Source organism: Dendrobates tinctorius, unplaced genomic scaffold (genome assembly GCF_039654945.1).
Source record: "Dendrobates tinctorius isolate UK_male_01 unplaced genomic scaffold, ASM3965494v1 ptg000322l, whole genome shotgun sequence".
NCBI lineage: Eukaryota > Metazoa > Chordata > Amphibia > Anura > Dendrobatidae > Dendrobates > Dendrobates tinctorius.
This window is the reverse complement of record NW_027361989.1, coordinates 1,260,309-1,278,466: the sequence shown is the minus strand read 5'-3', so window position 1 is coordinate 1,278,466 and position 18,158 is coordinate 1,260,309. Positions and strand designations below refer to the sequence as shown.

General features: G+C 48.1%; 1 protein-coding gene and 1 pseudogene across 1 annotated transcript in view; one reads left to right on the top strand and one right to left on the bottom strand.

Annotated features, from left to right (window-relative positions):
- Positions 1–18,158, bottom strand: part of LOC141074017 (uncharacterized) — a 236,598-nt gene that overhangs the window by 132,857 nt on the left and 85,583 nt on the right. The gene's annotated exons all lie outside the window — the stretch shown is intronic.
- Positions 1–18,158, top strand: part of LOC141074045 (uncharacterized) — a 56,433-nt pseudogene that overhangs the window by 4,718 nt on the left and 33,557 nt on the right.

Sequence of the window (18,158 nt, the reverse complement as noted above, 5' to 3'; positions counted from 1 at the left end):
GGCAGTGAGAGGAGGACAGGAAACACACGTACAGTGCCCATTTGAATGCCAAAAGCATCAATTCTTCTTACTTAAGCTTGTCAACCTTAATTAACTTCATAATACAAGTTACGCACTGAAAAATGGGGGTTATTTGGCTAAAGTTGTGGGGGGGGAGGGCTGGCTGCAGGTTTTCATGTGCCATGGGCGAAAGAGCGCCCCTTTAACACATACCACAACTCATCATGCTCCGATACGGCAGATAAATAGCGGTATAGTACAATGAAAAATACCTCACTTTTTACATCTCATGACGAGGCCCATCTATTTCTCCATACAGAATCATTGGTCCCATATAATGTTTGAAACAGTATATGATGAGCTCCACATAATGCTACAGTATATGTTGGTCCCCATGGATGAAGCTCCACTGTCTTATGGGCCCAAATAATGCTCCAAACATAATGGGCCCCATTTCTAATGCTCTAGTGTATAATGGGCCCTGTAAATGCTGCTCCAGTGTCTGATGTCCACCTTTGGAATGTTCCAGTGTATGGTGGGCCCCATCTATCATTCTCCAGAGTATAGTGCTCCCCAAAAATTGCTGTCCCAACATTGAAAACAATCAAATAAGTCTCCTCGCTAGGGAATCCCTGTACTTGTCTGGACAGGTGCTGTAGCTTGCTTAACAGCTCGCCAGCCGTTCTCACGCCCAGTATGGATTGCACGTGATTGCACAAAGGTTAGAAAGGGTACCGTATCCCTGGATAACATGTATGGATAACGTACACATTCAAAATATATGTCTCAGGAGGCAGGCTCAGACGGTGTTAGGCCCAGTATGGATTGCACGTGATTGCACAAAGGTTAGAAAGGGTACCGTATCCCTGGATAACATGTATGGATAGCGTACATATTCAAAATATATGTCTATACAGCATGAGGCAGGCTCAGACGGTGTTAGGCCCAGTATGGATTGCACGTGATTGCACAAAGGTTAGAAAGGGTACCGTATCCCTGGATAACATGTATGGATAGCGTACACATTCAAAATATATGTCTATACAGCATGAGGCAGGCTCAGACGGTGTTAGGCCCAGTATGGATTGCACGTGATTGCACAAAGGTTAGAAAGGGTACCGTATCCCCGGATAACATGTATGGATAGCGTACACATTCAAAATATACGTCTATACAGCATGAGGCAGGCTCATAGAATCATAGAATCGTAGAGTTGGAAGGGACCTCCTGGGCCATCTGGTCCAACCCCCTGCTCAAAGCAGGATTCGCTAAATCATCCCAGTCAGATGTCTGTCCAGCCTCTGTTTGAAGACTTCCATTGAAGGAGAACTCACCACTTCTCGTGGCAGCCTGTTCCACTCATTGATCACTCTAACTGTCAAAAAGTTTTTTCTAATATCTAATCTGTGTCTCCTCCCATTCAGTTTCATCCCATTGCTTCTAGTCTTTCCTTGTGCAAATGAGAATAAAGTTGATCCTTCTACAATGTGACAGCCCTTTAGATATTTGTAGACAGCTATTAAGTCTCCTCTCAGTCTTCTCTTTTGCAAACTAAACATTCCCAAATCCTGCAACCTTTCCTCATAAGACAGGGTTTGCAGACCGGTCACCATTCTGGTCGCTCTTTTCTGAACTTGCTCCAGTTTGTTGATGTCTTTTTTAAAATGTGGTGCCCAAAACTGGACACAATATTCCAGATGAGGTCTGACCAAAGATAAGTAGAGGGAAATAATGACTTCACGTGATCTAGACTGTATGCTTCTGTTAATACATCCTAGAATTGCATTTGCCTTTTTTGCTGCTGCATCACACTGTTGACTCATATTCAGTCTGTGATCTATTAGTATACCCAAGTCTTTTTCACATGTGCTGTCACTTAGCCCTATTCCTCCCATTCTATATATGCTTTTTCCATTTTTATTGCCCAGATGTAGTACTTTGCATTTCTCCCTGTTAAAAACCATTCTGTTAGTTGCTGCCCACTTCTCCAGTTTATTTAAATCTTTTTGAATCCTCTCTCTCTCTTCTCTAGTATTAGCTATCCCTCCTAGCTTTGTGTCATCAGCAAATTTAATCAGTTTACCCTTAATTCCTTCATCTAAATCGTTGATAAAGATGTTGAACAATACAGGGCCCAGGACAGAGCCCTGTGGTACCCCACTTGAGACATTCTTCCAACTGGATGTGCAGCCATTTACGACCACTCTTTGGGTCCGATCACTAAGCCAGTTATGAATCCACCTAACAGTTGCCTTGTCCATTCCATACTTAGTCATTTTTTCAATAAGGATTGTATGAGAGACTTTGTCAAATGCTTTGCTGAAGTCAAGATATACTATATCTACAGCATTTCCTTGATCCACCCAATCAGTGATACCGTCATAGAAGGAAATTAAGTTAGTCTGACATGACTTATTAGTTACAAACCCATGCTGACTCTGTTTGATCACTTCATTCTTATCCAGGTATTGACATACATGTTGTTTAATAATTTGTTCAAAGATCTTTCCTGGTATAGAAGTCAGACTCACCGGCCTATAGTTGCCTGGGTCCACCTTCTATGTTGTTCTAGTTTAAAGCTCTCCTTACAAGTGTAGCAAGGCGACTTCCAAATACATGCTTTCCAGTCTTCGTAAGGTGCACCCCATCTCTAGCAAGTAGTCCATCGTATAAGTAGTTCACTCCGTGATCCAGAAATCCAAATCGTTGCTGACGGCACCATCGACGTAGCCAGTTGTTCACCTGCAGAATCTTATTCCACCTCCTTGTTCCATGGCCATCCACTGGGAGGATGGAAGAGAAGACCACCTGCGCTCCCAGTTCTTTCACTTTCTTGCCTAAGTCTTCAAAGTCTCTGCAGATGGTTTCCAGGTCGTTTCTTGCAGTGTCATTTGTCCCCACATGTAGTAGCAGGAATGGGTAGTCATCTGTAGGTCTGAAGAGTCCTGATATCCTGTCAGACACATCTTTAATTTTTGCACCTGGAAGACAACACATTTCTCTTGAAGTTATATCCGGTCTGCAGATAGCGGCCTCAGTTCCTCTCAACAGGGAATCCCCCATGACCACCACTCTCCGTTTCTTCTTCACAACATTTTTCTTTCTCCATCCAGGAGGACTCTGAAGGCGTACAAGGTTGCTGCTTGTTGGCAAAGTCTTATCCTGATGTATTTCTTCATTGTTTTCCTGCGTGAGAGCCTGGTACTGGTTTCTGAGCAGTATGGGTGCTGACTGCCTCCTGATCCTCCTGCTTCTCTGGGTCACATGTCTCCATTCCTCTGTTTCTTCAGGTGCACTTCGAATTTCTTCTCTTTCTGTAACATGAAGAGATAATTCTGCTCTGTCCAAGAACTCTTCACCTTCCTTAATGATCTTCAACGTAGCTAACCTCTCTTCGAGATTTTGCAACTTTTCCTCCAACAGGGACACAAGCTTGCATTTGTGGCATGTGAAGTTTGGCTTTTCCACTGGTAAGTCTGTGAACATGTAGCAAGAAATGCAGCTCACCAAATGGCTCCTGGCCTCTTCCATCTTGAGATTTCTTAAAAACGATGAAAGATGAGCCCGGAAGGTTTTTCCGATTTCCTCTTTTCAGCTGCAATGGCCAAAACCCAGTGATCGTTGAGCTCGCGGAGACTCTTCACTTATCCCAGAAGGCACTGGGAATATGCAAATGATCTCCTCAAGACTCTTCCCCTGGTTTTCCGATTTCCTCTTTTCAGCTGCAACGGCCAAAACCCAGTGATCGTTGAGCTCGCAGAGACTCTTCACTTATCCCAGAAGGCACTGGGAATATGCAAATGATCTCCTCAAGACTCTTCCCCTGGTTTAGGCCCAGTGTTAGGCCCAGTATTGATTGCACGTGATTGCACAAAGGTTAGAAAGGGTACCGTATCCCCGGATAACATGTATGGATAGCGTACACATTCAAAATATATGTCTATACAGCATGAGGCAGGCTCAGACGGTGTTAGGCCCAGTATGGATTGCACGTGATTGCACAAGGTTAGAAAGGGTACCGTATCCCTGGATAACATGTATGGATAGCGTACACATTCAAAATATATGTCTATACAGCATGAGGCAGGCTCAGACGGTGTTAGGCCCAGTATGGATTGCACGTGATTGCACAAAGGTTAGAAAGGGTACCGTATCCCCGGATAACATGTATGGATAGCGTACACATTCAAAATATATGTCTATACAGCATGAGGCAGGCTCAGACGGTGTTAGGCCCAGTATGGATTGCACGTGATTGCACAAAGGTTAGAAAGGGTACCGTATCCCTGGATAACATGTATGGATAGCGTACACATTCAAAATATATGTCTATACAGCATGAGGCAGGCTCAGACGGTGTTAGGCCCAGTATGGATTGCACGTGATTGCACAAAGGTTAGAAAGGGTACCGTATCCCCGGATAACATGTATGGATAGCGTACACATTCAAAATATATGTCTATACAGCATGAGGCAGGCTCATACGGTGTTAGGCCCAGTATGGATTGCACGTGATTGCACAAAGGTTAGAAAGGGTACCGTATCCCTGGATAACATGTATGGATAGCGTACACATTCAAAATATATGTCTATACAGCATGAGGCAGGCTCATACGGTGTTAGGCCCAGTATGGATTGCACGTGATTGCACAAAGGTTAGAAAGGGTACCGTATCCCCGGATAACATGTATAGATAGCATACACATTCAAAATATATGTCTATACAGCATGAGGCAGGCTCAGACGGTGTTAGGCCCAGTATGGATTGCACGTGATTGCACAAAGGTTAGAAAGGGTACCGTATCCCCGGATAACATGTATGGATAGCGTACACATTCAAAATATATGTCTATACAGCATGAGGCAGGCTCAGACGGTGTTAGGCCCAGTATGGATTGCACGTGATTGCACAAAGGTTAGAAAGGGTACCGTATCCCTGGATAACATGTATGGATAGCGTACACATTCAAAATATATGTCTATACAGCATGAGGCAGGCTCAGACGGTGTTAGGCCCAGTATGGATTGCACGTGATTGCACAAAGGTTAGAAAGGGTACCGTATCCCCGGATAACATGTATGGATAGCGTACACATTCAAAATATATGTCTATACAGCATGAGGCAGGCTCAGACGGTGTTAGGCCCAGTATGGATTGCACGTGATTGCACAAAGGTTAGAAAGGGTACCGTATCCCTGGATAACATGTATGGATAGCGTACACATTCAAAATATATGTCTATACAGCATGAGGCAGGCTCAAACGGTGTTAGGCCCAGTATGGATTGCACGTGATTGCACAAAGGTTAGAAAGGGTACCGTATCCCTGGATAAAATGTATGGATAGCGTACACATTCAAAATATATGTCTATACAGCATGAGGCAGGCTCAGACGGTGTTAGGCCCAGTATGGATTGCACGTGATTGCACAAAGGTTAGAAAGGGTACCGTATCCCCGGATAACATGTATGGATAGCGTACACATTCAAAATATATGTCTATACAGCATGAGGCAGGCTCAGACGGTGTTATGCCCAGTATGGATTGCACGTGATTGCACAAAGGTTAGAAAGGGTACCGTATCCCCGGATAACATGTATGGATAGCGTACACATTCAAAATATATGTCTATACAGCATGAGGCAGGCTCAGACGGTGTTAGGCCCAGTATGGATTGCACGTGATTGCACAAAGGTTAGAAAGGGTACCGTATCCCTGGATAACATGTATGGATAGCGTACACATTCAAAATATATGTCTATACAGCATGAGGCAGGCTCAGACGGTGTTAGGCCCAGTATGGATTGCACGTGATTGCACAAAGGTTAGAAAGGGTACCGTATCCCCGGATAACATGTATGGATAGCGTACACATTCAAAATATATGTCTATACAGCATGAGGCAGGCTCAGACGGTGTTAGGCCCAGTATGGATTGCACGTGATTGCACAAAGGTTAGAAAGGGTACCGTATCCCCGGATAACATGTATGGATAGCATGCACATTCAAAATATATGTCTATACAGCATGAGGCAGGCTCAGACGGTGTTAGGCCCAGTATGGATTGCACGTGATTGCACAAAGGTTAGAAAGGGTACCGTATCCCCAGATAACATGTATGGATAGCGTACACATTCAAAATATATGTCTATACAGCATGAGGCAGGCTCAGACGGTGTTAGGCCCAGTATGGATTGCACGTGATTGCACAAAGGTTAGAAAGGGTACCGTATCCCTGGATAACATGTATGGATAGCGTACACATTCAAAATATATGTCTATACAGCATGAGGCAGGCTCAGACGGTGTTAGGCCCAGTATGGATTGCACGTGATTGCACAAAGGTTAGAAAGGGTACCGTATCCCTGGATAACATGTATGGATAGCGTACACATTCAAAATATATGTCCATACAGCATGAGGCAGGCTCAGACGGTGTTAGGCCCAGTATGGATTGCACGTGATTGCACAAAGGTTAGAAAGGGTACCGTATCCCTGGATAACATGTATGGATAGCGTACACATTCAAAATATATGTCTCAGTAGGCAGGCTCAGACGGTGTTAGGCCCAGTATGGATTTGACGGCCCAGATTACACAGCGGAGGAGCAGGGAGAGGTAAAGATTGCAAATGCTGGGGCCCTGCCCAAGCAAGGGGGGCCCACTCGTGGGCGTCGGTACTGGCACTGGGCCCCTCATAGTACAGCGGTGTGTCTGACGGCGGGTGTGCACCACCACCGTCAGAGACACTTGATTGCACTATGAGGGACCCTGTGCCAGTGCCCGCGCCCAAGAGTTGGCCTACCCACCTGTCCAGGGCAACGGCACTCGCACGGTGTCATGCGTTAGGTGTTGACCCCGGCCATGGGGGGGGAGGCAGCACAGTTAGGGAGTTTTAGAAAGTGGCATATGTTGATGTTGGACATTCAGCTGATGCAAAAGGCGAAATAAGTGAAGTACCAGGAAGAGGTGGACCAAAGCAAGCCATTTTTCTGTCACCCTATGTGTCATCAGGGGAAGGTGGGACAAAATCCTTGGAAACCCATGCGTGGTTCATTTTAATGAAGGTTAGATCATCCACATTTTGGGTTGACAGACGGGTCCTTTTTTCTGTCAGGATTGATCCAGCTGCACTGAAGACTCTTTCCGATAGCACACTTGCAGCTGGGCAAGCGAGCTCCTGTAAGGCATATTGGGCCAATTCAGGCCAGGTGTCCAGTTTAGCGGCCCAATAGTCAAAGGGGAATGACCTGTGTGGGAGAACATCGATATGGGAGGAAAAGTAGTTTGTAACCATAGTTGACAACTGCTGTCTCCTGTCACTTTCCATCGATGCAGTATTACCAGTTGTGTGAGCGGTATTTGAAAAATCAGTCCACAACATTGTCATGAAACCCCTGTCTCCAACGCCACTTCGGCTGTGTGCACCACGAACACCTCTGCCAAGCTGCCCCCGGCCCGTACGGCTCGTGTGAGAACCATCACCGCTGCTGTGTGCTGGGAATGCCTCAAGCAACCGATTTACCAGAGTTGCTTGTTTATTAGCCAATATTAGGTCAAGGTTCTCCTGTGGCATGATGTTTTGTAATTTGCCTCTATGGCGTGGATCCAGGATGCTGGCCAACCAGTAGTCGTCATCGTTCATCATTTTGGCAATGCGGGGGTCCCTTTTTAGGATCCGCAAGGCATAATCTGACATGTGGGCCAATGTTCCCGGTGTCAATGATGCACTGCGAGTGCTGGGTGGAGGAGCACTTTCTGGCAAATCCACATCCCTCCAGTCACGCACAAACCCTGTACCAGACCTTGCCACGCCAACATTTTCACTTGCCCCACGAGATGCATCCTCCTCCCCTAAGTAATCATCCCCATCATCCTCCTCCTCCTCCTCTTCTTCCTCCACCTCGTCCAGGAGAGGTCCCTGAGCAGACAATGGCTGAATGTCATCAAGGATTCCCTCCTCCTCTTCCTCCTCATCAACATTGGCTGCAGACGCCTGCTCCTTAAGGTGCGTCAAAGTTTGCATGAGCAGACGCATAAGTGGGATGCTCATGCTTAGGATGGCGTCGTCTGCGCTTACCAGCCGTGTGCATTCCTCAAAACACTGAAGGACTTTACAAAGGTCTTTCAGCTTCGACCACTGCACGCCTGTCAACTCCATGTCTGCTCTCAAAGTGCCTGGCCGTGTATCCTCCCACAAATGCATTATGGCCTGCCTCTGCTCGCACAGCCGCTCCACCATGTGCAGGGTGGAGTTCCACCTTGTTGCAATGTCGATAATGAGGCGGTGGTTGGGAAGGTGGAGCAATCGCTGCAGCTTCTGCATACGAACGGAGTGTACAGGCGACCGGCGGATGTGCGCGCACAGTCTTCGCACCTTCTGGAGCAGGGCTGTTAACTCCGGATAATTTTTGAGGAAGCACTGCACCACCAGGTTCAAGGTGTGAGCCAAGCAAGGTATGTGGCTGAGTTTTGAAAGGGCTATGGCTGCCACAAAATTACGGCCGTTATCACTAACTACCTTGCCTGCCTCAAGATGTACACTGCCCAGCCATGACTCAGTTTGTCGCTTCAAGTACTCGGCCAGCACCTCGGCGGTGTGTCTGTCGCCCAAACACATAATCTGCAACACAGCCTGCTGCCGCTTTCCACTAGCTGCTCGATAGGGGGACACATCGTGTGCAACATTGGCAGCTGCAGATGGAGTGCTCGTACGACTGCGCTCTGTGGACGAGCTTTCGCTTCTGGAGGAGGAGGAGGAGGAGGAGGGTCGAACGCCTACAGCCAACTGTTTCCTATACCGTGGGCTAGGCAGCACTGTCCCACCACCGCTGTCCCCTGTGGACCCTGCATCCACCACATTAACCCAGTGCACAGTGATGGACACGTAACGGCCCTGGCCATGCCGACTGGACCATGCATCAGTTGTGAGGTGCACCTTTCCGCTCACTGACTGCTTGAGTGCATGGACAATGCGGTCTTTCACATGATGGTGGAGGGCTGGGATGGCTTTGCGAGAGAAGAAGTGGCGACTGGGTAGGTCATAGCGTGGTACTGCATAGGCCATGAGTTCGCGGAAAGCTGCGCTTTCCACCAACCGAAAGGGCATCATCTCAAACGAGATTAGTTTGGCAATGTGGGCGTTCAAACCCAGTGTACGCGGATGAGAGACTGAGTACTTTCTTTACCTACTCATAGTGTCTGGGAGGGTGAGCTGGACTTGAGAGCTGCATATGGTGGAAGTAGCGGTGGACAGGGCGGACTGAGAGAGGGTTGATGATGGTGATGGAGTTGGTGTTCTTTCTGATGGCCTAGAATCAGTCTTTCGTTGATATAACAGTGGGATTCCCTGACTGCTGTGGTCTTGCAACGACACCTCAACATTTGCTGCTGTGCTAACCGGTGGGCTTACAGTGGGGGAAACAATGTAGCGTTGCTGACTACCTTCGTTGTGATCAGTTGCACATGTGGCACTTGAGGTTTGGTGTTGTGTCCACGCTTGCAAGTGCATGCTGGTTAAATGTCTAAGCATGCAACTGGTATTCAAATTTTTCAGATTTTTCCCTCGGCTAAAGGTCTTTGCGCACTTCTTACAGATAACCTTGGCCTGATCATGAGGATTTTGTTCAAAAAAGTGCCACACTGCACTCTTCCTACTTTGGCAGACATTTTGCGGCCTAGCACGATGTGATCTTTTGACCCTCTGGACAAGCTGTCCAGCAACTCTTTTGATGTTTGGAACCTGTCTTCGGAGTGCTCCGGGCCTGCCAGATAACAGCTGTTGCGATGTCGATGTCTGCTGTGGATGCTCCTCATCTGAGCTATTGGAAGCAGCACCCTCTTCCCCCAATGGATGCCAATCTGGGTCAACAACTGGGTCATCCATCACCTCCTCTTCTATGTCATGTGCACCTTCCTCTGTGTCACCGTGTATGGTGGTATAGTGTGCGGGAAGGGGCACCTGAGTCTCATCAGGGTCAGAATCTGGCTCTGTACACTGAGAGGACAATGTAGTGCTCTGAGTGAATGTACCAGCAGAATCATCCATCAGCGGCTGTGCATCAGTGCACTCCATGTCAGATTCATCTTGGCCTGGGTAATTCACCATTTCACTTGATAATCCAGGCATGGTATGTGAAAACAGCTCCATGGAGTAATCAGTAGTATGGCCTGCGTCATCCTTCAATCTTGGTTGGGGTGAAGGACACAAGGAAAGGTGTGGTTCATGAACATGAGCCTCCAATGACGACTCAGTGCTTTTACTTTTTACAACTGAAGAAGAGGAGGCGATAGAGCTGGAGGCTGAGTCAGCAATGTAAGACAAAACTTTTTCCTGATGCTCTGGCTTTAAAAGCAGTTTGCCAACTCCTAGAAAACTAAGCGTTCGAGGCCTTATGTAGCCAGACGATGATGCAGGGTCAGCACCTCCTGCACTCGGTCCTATTTTGCTCTTGCCACTACGATCAGATCCACCACCAACACCATCATTACCAGCTGCCAACCCCTGCCCAATTCCACGGCCTCTTCCACCAGCCTTCCTCATTTTTGGTAGAAATGTAGACAAAATCCAACAAACTATATAGTAATGTAAAACAAGGTACAAGGTGTCTATAGGACAGGGGAGATTTAGAATTTCTGCACACACTTGTGGACAGTGGACACTTTTGGATTGTGTGAGGCCCACTGATATCTGAGCGTTATGTGACAGGCTCGATGGCACAGCTGCCTGTGACAAAAGTGACGAGAGGATAATGGAGATTTTGAATCTCTGCGCACACTTTTGGACACTGGACACTTGTGGATTGTGTGAGGCCCACTGATATCTGAGCGCTATGTGACAGGCTCGATGGCACAGCTGCCTGTGACCAAAGTGACGAGAGGATAATGGAGATTTTGAATCTCTGCGCACACTTTTGGACACTGGACACTTGTGGATTGTGTGAGGCCCACTGATATCTGAGCGCTATGTGACAGGCTCGATTGCACAGCTGCCTGTGACAAAAGTGACGAGAGGATAATGGAGATTTTGAATCTCTGCGCACACTTTTGGACACTGGACACTTGTGGATTGTGTGAGGCCCACTGATATCTGAGCGCTATGTGACAGGCTCGATGGCACAGCTGCCTGTGACCAAAGTGACGAGAGGATAATGGAGATTTTGAATCTCTGCGCACACTTTTGGACACTGGACACTTGTGGATTGTGTGAGGCCCACTGATATCTGAGCGCTATGTGACAGGCTCGATGGCACAGCTGCCTGTGACAAAAGTGACGAGAGGATAATGGAGATTTTGAATCTCTGCGCACACTTTTGGACACTGGACACTTGTGGATTGTGTGAGGCCCACTGATATCTGAGCGCTATGTGACAGGCTCGATGGCACAGCTGCCTGTGACAAAAGTGACGAGAGGATAATGGAGATTTTGAATCTCTGCGCACACTTTTGGACACTGGACAATTGTGGATTGTGTGAGGCCCACTGATATCTGAGCGCTATGTGACAGGCTCGATGGCACAGCTGCCTGTGACCAAAGTGACGAGAGGATAATGGAGATTTTGAATCTCTGCGCACACTTTTGGACACTGGACACTTGTGGATTGTGTGAGGCCCACTGATATCTGAGCGCTATGTGACAGGCTCGATGGCACAGCTGCCTGTGACCAAAGTGACGAGAGGATAATGTAGATTTTGAATCTCTGCGCACACTTTTGGACACTGGACACTTGTGGATTGTGTGAGGCCCACTGATATCTGAGCGCTATGTGACAGGCTCGATGGCACAGCTGCCTGTGACCAAAGTGACGAGAGGATAATGGAGATTTTGAATCTCTGCGCACACTTTTGGACACTGGACACTTGTGGATTGTGTGAGGCCCACTGATATCTGAGCGCTATGTGACAGGCTCGATGGCACAGCTGCCTGTGACAAAAGTGACGAGAGGATAATGGAGATTTTGAATCTCTGCGCACACTTTTGGACACTGGACACTTGTGGATTGTGTGAGGCCCACTGATATCTGAGCGCTATGTGACAGGCTCGATGGCACAGCTGCCTGTGACCAAAGTGACGAGAGGATAATGGAGATTTTGAATCTCTGCGCACCCTTTTGGACACTGGACACTTGTGGATTGTGTGAGGCCCACTGATATCTGAGCGCTATGTGACAGGCTCGATGGCACAGCTGCCTGTGACCAAAGTGACGAGAGGATAATGGAGATTTTGAATCTCTGCGCACACTTTTGGACACTGGACACTTGTGGATTGTGTGAGGCCCACTGATATCTGAGCGCTATGTGACAGGCTCGATGGCACAGCTGCCTGTGACAAAAGTGACGAGAGGATAATGGAGATTTTGAATCTCTGCGCACACTTTTGGACACTGGACACTTGTGGATTGTGTGAGGCCCACTGATATCTGAGCGCTATGTGACAGGCTCGATGGCACAGCTGCCTGTGACCAAAGTGACGAGAGGATAATGGAGATTTTGAATCTCTGCGCACACTTTTGGACACTGGACACTTGTGGATTGTGTGAGGCCCACTGATATCTGAGCGCTATGTGACAGGCTCGATGGCACAGCTGCCTGTGACAAAAGTGACAAGAGGATAATGGAGATTTTGAATCTCTGCGCGCACTTTTGGACACTGGACACTTGTGGATTGTGTGAGGCCCACTGATATCTGAGCGCTATGTGACAGGCTCGATGGCACAGCTGCCTGTGACAAAAGTGACGAGAGGATAATGGAGATTTTGAATCTCTGCGCACACTTTTGGACACTGGACACTTGTGGATTGTGTGAGGCCCACTGATATCTGAGCGCTATGTGACAGGCTCGATGGCACAGCTGCCTGTGACAAAAGTGACGAGAGGATAATGGAGATTTTGAATCTCTGCGCACACTTTTGGACACTGGACACTTGTGGATTGTGTGAGGCCCACTGATATCTGAGCGCTATGTGACAGGCTCGATGGCACAGCTGCCTGTGACAAAAGTGAGGAGAGGATAATGGAGATTTTGAATCTCTGCGCACACTTTTGGACACTGGACACTTATGGATTGTGTGAGGCCCACTGATATCTGAGCGCTATGTGACAGGCTCGATGGCACAGCTGCCTGTGACCAAAGTGATGAGAGGATAATGGAGATTTTGAATCTCTGCGCACACTTTTGGACACTGGACACTTGTGGATTGTGTGAGGCCCACTGATATCTGAGCGCTATGTGACAGGCTCGATGGCACAGCTGCCTGTGACCAAAGTGATGAGAGGATAATGGAGATTTTGAATCTCTGCGCGCACTTTTGGACACTGGACACTTGTGGATTGTGTGAGGCCCACTGATATCTGAGCGCTATGTGACAGGCTCGATGGCACAGCTGCCTGTGACCAAAGTGACGAGAGGATAATGGAGATTTTGAATCTCTGCGCACACTTTTGGACACTGGACACTTGTGGATTGTGTGAGGCCCACTGATATCTGAGCGCTATGTGACAGGCTCGATGGCACAGCTGCCTGTGACAAAAGTGACAAGAGGATAATGGAGATTTTGAATCTCTGCGCGCACTTTTGGACACTGGACACTTGTGGATTGTGTGAGGCCCACTGATATCTGAGCGCTATGTGACAGGCTCGATGGCACAGCTGCCTGTGACAAAAGTGACGAGAGGATAATGGAGATTTTGAATCTCTGCGCACACTTTTGGACACTGGACACTTGTGGATTGTGTGAGGCCCACTGATATCTGAGCGCTATGTGACAGGCTCGATGGCACAGCTGCCTGTGACAAAAGTGACGAGAGGATAATGGAGATTTTGAATCTCTGCGCACACTTTTGGACACTGGACACTTGTGGATTGTGTGAGGCCCACTGATATCTGAGCGCTATGTGACAGGCTCGATGGCACAGCTGCCTGTGACAAAAGTGAGGAGAGGGTAATGGAGATTTTGAATCTCTGCGCACACTTTTGGACACTGGACACTTATGGATTGTGTGAGGCCCACTGATATCTGAGCGCTATGTGACAGGCTCGATGGCACAGCTGCCTGTGACCAAAGTGATGAGAGGATAATGGAGATTTTGAATCTCTGCGCACACTTTTGGACACTGGACACTTGTGGATTGTGTGAGGCCCACTGATATCTGAGCGCTATGTGACAGGCTCGATGGCACAGCTGCCTGTGACCAAAGTGACGAGAGGATAATGGAGATTTTGAATCTCTGCGCACACTTTTGGACACTGGACACTTGTGGATTGTGTGAGGCCCACTGATATCTGAGCGCTATGTGACAGGCTCGATGGCACAGCTGCCTGTGACAAAAGTGACGAGAGGATAATGGAGATTTTGAATCTCTGCGCACACTTTTGGACACTGGACACTTGTGGATTGTGTGAGGCCCACTGATATCTGAGCGCTATGTGACAGGCTCGATGGCACAGCTGCCTGTGACAAAAGTGACGAGAGGATAATGGAGATTTTGAATCTCTGCGCACACTTTTGGACACTGGACACTTGTGGATTGTGTGAGGCCCACTGATATCTGAGCGCTATGTGACAGGCTCGATGGCACAGCTGCCTGTGACCAAAGTGACGAGAGGATAATGGAGATTTTGAATCTCTGCGCACACTTTTGGACACTGGACACTTGTGGATTGTGTGAGGCCCACTGATATCTGAGCGCTATGTGACAGGCTCGATGGCACAGCTGCCTGTGACAAAAGTGACGAGAGGATAATGGAGATTTTGAATCTCTGCGCACACTTTTGGACACTGGACACTTGTGGATTGTGTGAGGCCCACTGATATCTGAGCGCTATGTGACAGGCTCGATGGCACAGCTGCCTGTGACCAAAGTGACGAGAGGATAATGGAGATTTTGAATCTCTGCGCACCCTTTTGGACACTGGACACTTGTGGATTGTGTGAGGCCCACTGATATCTGAGCGCTATGTGACAGGCTCGATGGCACAGCTGCCTGTGACCAAAGTGACGAGAGGATAATGGAGATTTTGAATCTCTGCGCACACTTTTGGACACTGGACACTTGTGGATTGTGTGAGGCCCACTGATATCTGAGCGCTATGTGACAGGCTCGATGGCACAGCTGCCTGTGACCAAAGTGACGAGAGGATAATGTAGATTTTGAATCTCTGCGCACACTTTTGGACACTGGACACTTGTGGATTGTGTGAGGCCCACTGATATCTGAGCGCTATGTGACAGGCTCGATGGCACAGCTGCCTGTGACCAAAGTGACGAGAGGATAATGGAGATTTTGAATCTCTGCGCACACTTTTGGACACTGGACACTTGTGGATTGTGTGAGGCCCACTGATATCTGAGCGCTATGTGACAGGCTCGATGGCACAGCTGCCTGTGACAAAAGTGACGAGAGGATAATGGAGATTTTGAATCTCTGCGCGCACTTTTGGACACTGGACACTTGTGGATTGTGTGAGGCCCACTGATATCTGAGCGCTATGTGACAGGCTCGATGGCACAGCTGCCTGTGACAAAAGTGACGAGAGGATAATGGAGATTTTGAATCTCTGCGCACACTTTTGGACACTGGACACTTGTGGATTGTGTGAGGCCCACTGATATCTGAGCGCTATGTGACAGGCTCGATGGCACAGCTGCCTGTGACAAAAGTGACAAGAGGATAATGGAGATTTTGAATCTCTGCGCACACTTTTGGACACTGGACACTTGTGGATTGTGTGAGGCCCACTGATATCTGAGCGCTATGTGACAGGCTCGATGGCACAGCTGCCTGTGACAAAAGTGAGGAGAGGATAATGGAGATTTTGAATCTCTGCGCACACTTTTGGACACTGGACACTTATGGATTGTGTGAGGCCCACTGATATCTGAGCGCTATGTGACAGGCTCGATGGCACAGTTGCCTGTGACCAAAGTGATGAGAGGATAATGGAGATTTTGAATCTCTGCGCACACTTTTGGACACTGGACACTTGTGGATTGTGTGAGGCCCACTGATATCTGAGCGCTATGTGACAGGCTCGATGGCACAGCTGCCTGTGACCAAAGTGACGAGAGGATAATGGAGATTTTGAATCTCTGCGCACACTTTTGGACACTGGACACTTGTGGATTGTGTGAGGCCCACTGATATCTGAGCGCTATGTGACAGGCTCGATGGCACAGCTGCCTGTGACCAAAGTGACGAGAGGATAATGGAGATTTTGAATCTCTGCGCACACTTTTGGACACTGGACACTTGTGGATTGTGTGAGGCCCACTGATATCTGAGCGCTATGTGACAGGCTCGATGGCACAGCTGCCTGTGACAAAAGTGACGAGAGGATAATGGAGATTTTGAATCTCTGCGCACACTTTTGGACACTGGACACTTGTGGATTGTGTGAGGCCCACTGATATCTGAGCGCTATGTGACAGGCTCGATGGCACAGCTGCCTGTGACCAAAGTGACGAGAGGATAATGGAGATTTTGAATCTCTGCGCACACTTTTGGACACTGGACACTTGTGGATTGTGTGAGGCCCACTGATATCTGAGCGCTATGTGACAGGCTCGATGGCACAGCTGTGACAAAAGTGACTAGAGGATAAGGGAGATTGGATTGCTTTTAAAAAAGCAGCTTGCGGAGCAGTGGGTAAACAGCAATGCCAGCGTGTCAGGAAGCCTTAAAAGGCAGCCCAACAACCAACACCACTGATACACCACTATATAGCCTCCCCTTGCACTGCACACACAGTGACTTGTGTGTTGTGCAGGCCAAATCGCTAGCAGCAGAAGCAGTTTTTTTGTCTTCTTCCCCGCCTAACGCTCTCCCTACAGAATCAGCAGCAACCTCTCCCTATACTAAGATCGGCAGAAGTAAGATGGCGGTCGGCGTGCACGCCCTTTTATACCCTCTGTGACGCCCACCAAAGCAAGCCAATCACTTGCATGCCCTTCTGAAAGATGGTGGTGACCCGTGCCTAGGTCATCACGTTGCCCACAGTGTCCGTGGATCCTGATTGGCTGAAAAAGAGCGCAAAACAAACTTTTGAAACGCGACTTTGGCGCGTAAGTCGCCGACCTCGTGGCCGACCTCATCCTAGGGTCGGGTTTCGTTTCATGAAACCCGACTTTGCCAAAAGTCGGCGACTTTTGAATTTTTTCGACCCGTTTCGCTCAACTCTACTAGCCACATATTGGCAGATCCCAGACCTCAAACTATATACTTGGTAAGTTTATAAGCCACTCCAGTGTCAGGAATAGATAGTGTGATGGTGTGATATGTTATGTGGATGTCATTTTTTGTATATTCCTATTTTTAACAATTCCAGTTATTTTCATAGTGTTTTTCTTATTACATTGTAAGCCTACAGCCTCACTGTATCTGTCTCTTGATGACCCCCTGTAGTGCATTAATCCCTAAGGCCTTTTGTTCTCCTCTGGGAGGTAACTTGTTTGACTACCCCTGGACAAGGAAGGGGGTGGGGGAAAGAACAGCAGCTGGACAACAAGTCAGTTCCGGTAGAGACAAAATGGTGAAAAGGCTGCATTTCAGAGAGAAGGATCCATTATTATCCTCTGGTACTAGAGTGTTTTGGAATCTCATTTCCCTGGACATTTTATCCTGATACTGGACATCATTCTTATTCTGGACTATCTTATCCTTTGTGTGGTGGACCGAATATGGACCTTTTCGTATTTTTGCCTGAATAAAGGTCTTGGAATTGTTCACTCTTCGCTTGCTCTGTTGATCGTGTGATACCAGAGAAGGACCCCGTGACAACTGGTGGCAGCAGTGGGATCAACAGTGCGTCACCCAATGGAGAACCACCCACAGCGTGAGTACAGAAATTGCACTGTATGCAGTTTACAGGAGAGAGCCAGAGACCTGGGCCTGAACTACCAGGGACTGACTAAAAAGGCCTTAATCGATCTACTGGTGGGCGCTAGCCCGGCCACCTCCTCCCAGATGTCTGAAGGACGAGCACTGGAGACAGGGATCCCCATCCAGAAAAGCCAGTGGATGGTGTGGTATGAAGAAGAGATGGCGGTTCTGGGCCCCGGCGTCTCTCAGGAGTACAAGGAGGAGGCTGCCCGCCAGGCACAGCGGAGACAGGAAGCAATGGAGCTTGAAAAAGGGAGTAACGCAATGTGGAGTGTAACCCC